The 9,746-nt window shown below is 30.3% G+C and overlaps 1 long non-coding RNA gene across 1 annotated transcript; it reads right to left on the minus strand.

The window, feature by feature from the left end:
* Window positions 1-7,633: 7,633 nt before the first annotated feature.
* On the minus strand, window positions 7,634-8,429 carry LOC124888664. The gene is made up of 2 exons (XR_007047278.1): window positions 8,329-8,429; window positions 7,634-7,867 (listed from the first exon to the last, which is right to left on the minus strand). It is a non-coding gene; the product is annotated as an uncharacterized LOC124888664 (long non-coding RNA).
* Between the last annotated feature and the right edge of the window lie 1,317 nt (window positions 8,430-9,746).

Raw genomic sequence — 9,746 nt, forward strand, 5'->3', positions numbered from 1 at the left:
TTGGTGGACCATCAATTGTCCCATAAAGACAAGGTAGTAACCCCTTTTTCTGGCCACTGTGCGACGGCCAAAATGTTGGGTAGCTAAAAATTTGATAGACCGTCAAGTCGAGGCAGAATGTCCCATTTCTTGCCCCCGAGTAACAGACGATCTAGTGGACCATCAGTTTCTTGACGGATCGTCACTTCGACCATCATGTCGAAGAAGAATGTCCCATTTTTGGCACTCGAGTGACGGACGATCTGGTGGATCGTCAGTTTCTCTAATAGACCATTAGTTCGACCGTCACAGACCCCGATCAGCAATTTTCAACTTTTTTAAAAGGGCACTTTGATCTTTTTTGCCCATTTTGGTCTTGTATATATATATATCCAAGTAGATAAGAGAAGTTCATTTTTTTCTCCTTTCTCTTCCATAACCCTCTAGAAACTAGGGTTTCTTCCAAAATCCTAAATCAAATCATCTCCAAGAAATTCAAGAATCTTCCAAAGATTTCACCAAGTTGTTCAAGAATTAAGTTCTCCATGCCAAAGGAATCAAGAAACTTAGCTCAAAAGTGCGAGAAAGAATTTCCAATCAAGTCTCTTCATCTTAAATTCATAATCCAAGGTATGTGGGGCTTGAACAAGAATATCCTTTCATTCTTGTGCCCAAAGAATTGATTTTTACTATTGGAATTTCATGATTTTGTAAGCGGGTTTATATCCAAATTACTTTATCATCGATTTATGAGAATGGAGCTATTCAAGATTGATATACATGACTATTTCGTTGTTTTATTTCTTAAATTGAGAATTTATGCTATGAATTGTATATTGCAACTATGAATTGACGATTTCCAGGAGATAGATGATAAGAGTCATGATTTTAAGATTTTCCATAAGAAGTTGATTATTGAATATATATATATATATATATATATATAGAGAGAGAGAGAGAGAGAGAGAGAGCTTGAGAGTCAAGAATGAGTCCTATGATGTTTTCTTTAAGCTTTTGATATTTGAAATGATTTGATAAGCAAGCGTACTTGGTGTTGAGAAAGATTATTTTAATTTTGAGTCGAGTTAGGAATCCACAGTTGTATATGATTTACATATGAGATATAATTTATGTTTTGGTCTTTATGATAGACCCATGAGTTGATATTGATTAAGGTAGATCTCCTAACGCATTCTAAGTTGAGTCTGGTAGGAGTATTTAGCACCGAGCGGGAAATGTGGTATTTTCCTGGAACTACGTGCCACCATAGGATTGATATTGATAATTGTGGGCCAGAGGCCGAGTATGATCTTGTTATTATGAAGTTGAGGTTGTACTCCCTGGCAAGAGTACGACGCTTCCGCCAATGTGGGGTTCTCTCCTTAGGAGGGAAAAACGTTGGACTCCATGCGGCTCACATGGTTTATGTCGATTATAAGAAACTCCCAAGTCCATAATAGTCTAAGTTTCATGAGTTACCAAGTCACTCTAAGTGATGAGTCAAAGAGTTTGTGTTGGGACCAATGATTTATGAGATTTATGAAGCATGTGTTACTATTGATGATTTATGGAAATTATGTTTCAGGTAATTCAAGCAAAGAGAGTCATTATTGTCAGCATGCATGATTTTCTTACACATTTATGATATTATTGAAAAATGTTGCATACACCCCCACATACTCAGTACATTCCTAAGTACTGATTCCCATACTCTTCTTTGTTTTATATTTCCTCGTGATGTAGGTTCAGGTGCTCAGTCTCAGCAGTGTCATGGTCTTCGAGTACCTTCATCTACATTTCTGTAGTTGGTAAGTCCTTATCGTTCAAGAACCTATGTCCCTGATTTTGCCTTGTTAATAAATGGTTGTTTCCTTTCAGATCAGTACGAGTCAGTTGGGGGATCTGTCCCAATGGCTCCTCAGTCTTATGTAGTAGAGGCTTTGTCGGACTAGAGTACTAGTATGTGCAGAACTTCAGTATTTTGATTGTACAGGACAATAGCTCTTCATATTCCAGTATGTTCATGGCATGATTATTCTTTCTTACTCTAGCTTGATTTTCGTCGTAGTGAGTTCTGAAAGTGATGACAGGCTTAGAGGGTTAGCTTGAGGCTATGTGTGGCCTTAAGCACCATGTGATATCTCGGGATAGGTTCTCAGGTCGTTATAATTAACTTATTACCCATGTCCTCGTAGTTGGATTCACAAGCCAGCTTAAAGGATGGTGGGATACCTATCTTAACGAGGAAGGTAAGAAAAATATCTTCCAAAGTGTCCGAGTTGACTCACTAGGAGAACCAATTCTTAAAGATAGCCTGACCATTCCTGACTCTACAAGCACATTAATTTATACTATTATCAAAACCTTTATACGAAGTCCAAATATGTTTAGAGAAAGGTCCTCTGAGATACTTAACAATCTTAAGTACAACAGTCTTTCTGATTTTAGATGGTATAAAGACTCTTCTCTCACAAGAATCTTTGAAAGACCCAATGGAAATCTCCCATATTGGAAAGATATGATACCTGTATTTTAGATGACAGTGGATCTATAATTTTCAATACTATTTAGGCAATATGAGTGGAACGTGATGCCCTTTGATTTTAAAAATACGTTTTTAGAATTTTAGAAAATAATGAATGATATTTTTAATCCTTTTTCAAATTTCATAATAGTCTATATTGATGAATTTTTAGTATTTTCCACTAGTATTGACCAACATTTTAAATACTTGAGGGTTTTCTTCAATGTCATCGAGAAAAATGGCTTAATTTTATTTTGTCCAAATCTAAATATAGTCTTTTATGGGTCAATATTAGATTTCTCAAGCATAATATCTATCAAGGTACTATTACTCCTATTAAATGATCCATTCAATCTGCTGACAAATTTCTGATCAAACTCTAGACAAAACACAACTCAAAGGTTTTTAGGATGTGTCTATTATATAGCAGATTTTATCCCTGGACTTAACAATTTGATAAAATCACTCCATGATAGGTTGAAAAAGTCTCCTCCTCCTTGGACTAGCATCCACACTAATGTTGTTAAGAAAAATCAAATTGAAGGCAAAGGATCTCCCTTGTTATCCCTCCTTGACCCTTCCACATTCAAAATAGTTGAAACAAATGCATCAGACATAACTTATGGTGGCATTTTAAAACAAAAGAAAACTGATAAAGAGCATATTGTTGCATTTGCTTCTAAGCATTGGAAGGCACCGCCACCTACTTTAATTAATTAATTAGTTGCATCACTTGGTCGGCCCCGCCGCCTAACTTATTTATTGTATTTATTTATTTATTTATTTATATGTATATATATATATACACACACACACACTAGACATTAAAGGCCTGTGCTCAGCATGGCCCCAATATATATATATTTTTTATCTTAATTTATGTGACACAAATATAATTTAGATAATTAATTATTAAAATAATTTAAATTTTTAATTATTGTGATTCATAATACTTTTTTCTTCTATTTCAATTTAAGTGACACTAATATAAGTTCGAGGGTGTCAATTGAATATTTTATATTTTTTATATTTTTAAGTTGTTAAATATATTATTTATAATGCTTTTAGCATAATTTTTTAATAAAATATTAATACTCTCTTAGTCCCAGTTTACGTGTCTTCTCATTTTTAAATAATATATGTTACTTTATGCCTTCATGTGTTCCATCGTAATTTCCATAGCAGTAATATAATTTCGATAGTCAAATAAATATTTTATATTGACATATCATTTTGCGTGTATTTTATCTTTTTTATGAAATATTATTAATTTTTTTTAATTCTTAGATGACGATAAAAATTAATTAGGGTGATATAATAAAATTATGATTGAAACAACAAAGCAGACATGTCTTAAATAACTTATAACAATTAATTAAAAGTGATAAGACAAAATTATTATAAAAAATACTTGTGAATAAAATTTAAATGATTCTCTATAAGACATCAAATTAATTTAAAACAGCAAGAGTTAATTTATTATTTTATGTATAATTTATTTTTTATTAAATATTACTAATTTATTAATACTTAAATGACATATAATAATTAATTAGGGGGATATAGTAAAATTACGATTGAAGTAGCTGAAGAAGGTAGTACAAAACATCAAGAGTTAATTTATTATTTTATTTTTATTTTATCTTTTTTTAACTTATCATTTTATTTTATTTTTTAAATTAAATATCATTAATTTTTTTATACTTCAATGACTTATAATAATTAATTAGGGATGAAATAGTAAAATTACGTAGCTGAAGCAGGCAACACAAGCAGGCATGTCGAATAGTTGCCCGCTTATCACCCTTTATTATTAAGAGTAATATATGCCTGCATCATTTAAATTTAAGATTAAATAAGTTGCTTCCTCTCCTTTTCCTCATTCCCCGTATTTTACCCTCTTTATTTTAGATTGTTCGCTTTCATGTACCAAGTATCATAGATTCTAAGAGTGGGAGATTTCCAATTAAAAGAAAGTGAGTGGCCATAATCTACTCAATATGTCCATAATTCATGATATTCAACCCCAATTAGGAACCATCAGAATAAATATGCATGCAAGACATCATTAATATCATATCAACCCCTAACTCAGATATTTTTATCATGATAAAAGCAACCAATGGTCAAATAAGGCCTATATTATCAGAATAAACCCCCACATAGACATCATATTTAGAGTAAAGATATTTAATGCACATATAAGACAAATGATAACAAACACAGCCCCTCACATGAGCAATACACAATGGCAGATATCATTAACCAACAACAATAGAATATAGGCCCACATAAGGGAACACAGCAGTAAAAATTAATCTTGAAATATAAACCCCATAGTTATTTTCCCCAAATCATAGCATGATTTAATTATTTGTTAACTCCTCAACTCAATTTGGAAGAAGTTAAGTCATAACCAACCTCGAAACAACAGTTTTTCGATCTAAAGTGCTTCAACCCAGAGCCTTCCCCTCACGAATGGCCACAGAATCAACTAAACATTCAAATATAGAATTCATGCGTTAAAAGAAAGCTAACAATACACGTGTCACCCATATTCAGGTCGGATCCAAACTAGATTTGAAAAATGAGTTCGAAAATGAAAATGACAAACTCTAAATTTTACTTTAAAAATATATTTTCCAAGGTTATGGAGTCTATAGGAGAAAAAATACAAAAACAAGTTAAAAATGAGATCCAAATCAAAGAAAAATCCTTTTTTAAATATTATCAGTAAAAACTTTAATTTTTTATTTTGAAATCATGATTTAAAGATATTTTTGGTGATATAATCAATAAAAATAATGGAATAAGATTTTAGAGTTTATCCAAACTCAAATGGTGAAGAAATTCTCAAGAATCACCCGAAGCTCAAAGGTTCAAGAATGGAGAAAAAAATATGAAAAAGAGTATTTATACTAATTCATCTCCGGCCACTTAAGCGGTCATTACTTAAGTGATGGATGACTGCCAAAATGGTCTGGCCTATGTGGCTACGCCGCCAAAGCATCCCCTTTTCCGCTAAAGCTGCACTCACTGGAGCAATCAAGTGCTGTTTTAGCACTAGGAGCTTGTTAGCTAAGACCGCTAACATGATGCTTTGCCGCTTAAGCAGCCACTGCTAAAGTGATTTTTTGACTGCTAAAGTGGCTGCACCAACAACTTTATAAGTGGCAAAGTTATCGGTCGATCCCTCAAATTTACTCGAAATCCTGTAAATGCAAACGAACTATGCTACTAAATTAATTTTGATGTTTCAAACTCAATGGCGACGTTGAATTTTCAAAAAATGTTGTTTAACAAAATTAACCTCAAGACTCCTTTTCACTATTTTTAAAAACGAAGAATCGAAAAGAGAAATAAAGTTTTCAAAATTGCACCAACCCTGCTACTAACTCAAATTTGACATTTTAGATCAGGTAGCGTAGTCCTTTTTTCTATTCAATACTCAGAATAATAGTGCCAACCATCTCCGAACCTCAAAATCATAAACTCACACAAATTATTTTCAATCACATTGAAATAGTGCCAACCATCTCCGAACCTCAAAATCAATATGTAGCAACTATGAAAAAATGCAAAATGATAAAAACACAGGAAAATAGAAAATTCATAAATTCACGTCATTACAAGTGACAGCTTCCTAGAATAAAAGACAAACATTTTAAGCTAACTCTCGTATAGGAGCTGAATGAGTAATAAGTTTCTTTTGTTGCAAGCTCATTCTTTTTCTTATAGACAGTCTTTATTTTAGTGTGGTAATTAAATCTTTGGTATGAAATACGAGACCCCTAGAAGGTTGAAATATTTTTTAAAATATCTTAGCTTTGTATATTAATTGTGGGATTAATACAGTATATCTCAGTTACTATCAAACTGATACATATTGATACAATTGTCTTTACGTTGTATATTTATTTCAAGATACTTTTGATACAGACTGTATATAGATATATCAGATTGTACCAATGTTTTTTTTTTCTTGCTTTTATCTTTGTGCATCAATATGTACAGTCAAATCTCTTTATATTGACAAATGACAATATTTATCCAAAAAATTCATAACTACTCTAGAAAGGTACTATTATATATGTATAATGACATTTTCTGTTTAAATCTTATTTAACGTTTATAAATAAAAATGTGAAAAACTATTTATTTTTACTTTTTATGTTATAAGTGAAAATAAAATACTTATTAAATTTGAAATCTCAATTTATTTTATTTTTTTTGGAATTAAAATTGATTTCATATTTCAGTATTGAAAGGACTAATACATTACAAGAAAATCATAACTAGATATATCGTACCAACAAAGAAACAAAATCTAAGGGATATATGCATATAAAATTAATGGAATCTGAGGATATTCCAAAGATTTTCTTAAAGTTCTTTCCCTTTTTACCTTATGATTGTGCTAATCTCTCATTAATATCTAAGGACCATATGCATTTAAAATAAATAGAATCAGAGGAAGTTTCAAAATTTTCTTTAAGTTTCGTTTTCCCTTTTTAACTTGTGATTGTGCAAATCGTACTCTCAAAGTGATTCCTCATGAGATTAGGAAAACTTTAGACATTAAAGTTATGTTGGCCTAAAGTACAATGGTTAAAGAACTTTAAAAAGCTTACAAATGAGCAAATTTAATGATAATTACTATAAATATTTTATACAATACATAGTATATTTTCTTAAAACAAATTAATATTACATAATAATTGAATATGTTATTATACAAAGATAATTTTAGAAAGAGCGTATCACTAGAATAAAAAGCATTGCTATTATAGATAGAATGTCATTATAAATAAGTAAAATATAATATGAAAAATTGGTTATAGAGAAAATTAGACCGCCTACAAAGAAATGTTGTTATAACGGGACACTATTATAGAGATATCCTACCGTTATGAAATATTACTAATATTACATAAATATTCATAATGACTATGTTATATTGATTCAGAACCCCAAAGATTAGGACATTCCATCTCCTTATTTTGGTTGACCCATTTTGATCGCAACTGCGTCATAAATTTTATGTCATGAAAGAAACAATGTATAAGTATTCAACTTTAAATCGATGGAATATTTAAGATAAATATAATTTTTATATATGGATTTAAAGTATATATTAATGACTGCAACAGAACTTTATTAATGATAATCAAATTATTGTATCTTAATAATACATCTGCTTAATACATCATTGATGACATTTAGCAAGACATGCTTGTAGAGAATCATAATCGCACGTCGGTGGTTTGTCCACATAGCAACACCATTCGGGTGGTTCTCCATGATTAAAAAGTGGGATACATACATCACTCGCAAGTTTTGCCTTAATTCTTTTACTTTCATCACCTGCATTTTCATGAAACAAAAAAACATATCAATTGGTTAATTAACTTCTATATATTAACAGCGTGAGCGTGAAAAGAAAGTTCATATACTATTAGATTGTTACTAAAAGAGAACGACATAGAACGATCTGTCAAAAAAAAAGAAATTAACAACAATCTGAAAAACTAGCAGGTAGTGCCTATTCAAAAGGACCAACCTATATAGATTCAATTACTACCAAAAAGTATGAGTTTTCAACTAAATTTCCTTTCAAATTTTGCTCGTCTGAAACATTTTCAGAGACTTTCCATTGAAAACCTCAACTTTTTGTTGGGATTCCTCGTTTTAGTGGTTAATCCTGATCAGGTATAGTATATAAGTTTGTGAATTGAAAACTTAAATCTATTTCATGTTGTTCAACTTTTTATATTGTACATAATAATAATAATAAATAAGTATAAAAGGAACAACTATGGACATACAATGATGGAGAGCCATCATAGAGAACAAAATCACACAAAGCAACAAAATTGACTGAAAGGAGAGTTTTGTTGACACCATTGAATATATATGATTTAATGCTCAAAGATCAAAAAATAGTGAGAAATGCTTATGAATTTCCCAAAATATATAGAACGTAGTTATACTGAAAACTAATGATTATTTTTTTTCCTAATTTGTATAATTTAAAAACACAACCTTAAAATCTCAACCACTTACCTTTTTCATGTTTTAAATGGCCATAACTTATTATGGTAATTAGAATGTCAATTTACTTTCTATAAAAAATTTATAATTTAAAGATACAACATTAAAATCTCAACCACTTACCTTTTTAATGTTTTAAATAGCCATAACTTATTATGGTAATTATAATGTCAATTTACTTTCTATAAAAAAAAAATTAAACATAAAATTGCAAGAGTTCAACAAAAGTTAATCTTTCCCTTGTTATTTAATATTAGCAAACTTATCATAGGTCCAACTTATAAATTATTTAATGAGATAAAATGTGGAATAAAATTATGTATAATAATAATACTTAGATAGTAATATACACTTAATAACAAAATTATTATTTATTTATATCATTTTGCATAAATCTTAGTGTTGTATTATCCACTGTATAATAATAAACTATGCATGTCCTGATAATTTGTGATTGTGGTCAATTTGTTGTGAAATTGTAATACAATTTATTCAATAATTCTAGCGGTTTGTCATGCGATTATATTTTAACCTGCAAGTTCGTCTTGCTAAATTTATACTATATTAAAAGTGTGAACATCTTTATAAAGGTTATTTGAATTTTTTACCTTTTATAAAAGTCTCTGCTTTAGACAAAATCATTTTTTTACTCTTTTTCTCAAATAATTGTCATTTAATTCTTTTTCTAATATTTAGGACTTTGAAATTAATTGAATATTTAAAATATTTTAAAGTAATGTGTTTTGAAATATATGATAAATTTTAAAATCAAAGAGTCTGAAATAAATGTAACGACCCTCCCGTTCGTTTGTGAAATTTTCTTATCCTTTCTATTTTAGCTCTCCCTATAGTTGGTGTACGTGAATTATGACTTAGTGGATGAGTAGTACCTATTCGTGAGGTGTTCCGAAGTGAGGTAAGTCATTATTTGGGTTATTGAGTTTTAAGAAAGTTAAGTTCGAAAATTTATTAAAAATTATGTGTATTTTAGATAGTTAATTTAATTAGTGGTGATGGGTCAAACTGTAATTTTTCTATCTCAAACAACCCACGTTCAAGATTAACACTTTGTTTGGATGGTGGTTTGTCATGATTTCATAATGTATGGTACAGTATGGTATGGTATAGGGGTAGGCCGAAGAAGTACTGGGGCGAGGTGATTAGGCGGGACATGGAACAGTTACAGCTCACC

Source organism: Capsicum annuum, chromosome 11 (assembly GCF_002878395.1).
Source record: "Capsicum annuum cultivar UCD-10X-F1 chromosome 11, UCD10Xv1.1, whole genome shotgun sequence".
In the NCBI taxonomy this organism is placed as follows: Eukaryota; Viridiplantae; Streptophyta; class Magnoliopsida; order Solanales; family Solanaceae; genus Capsicum; species Capsicum annuum.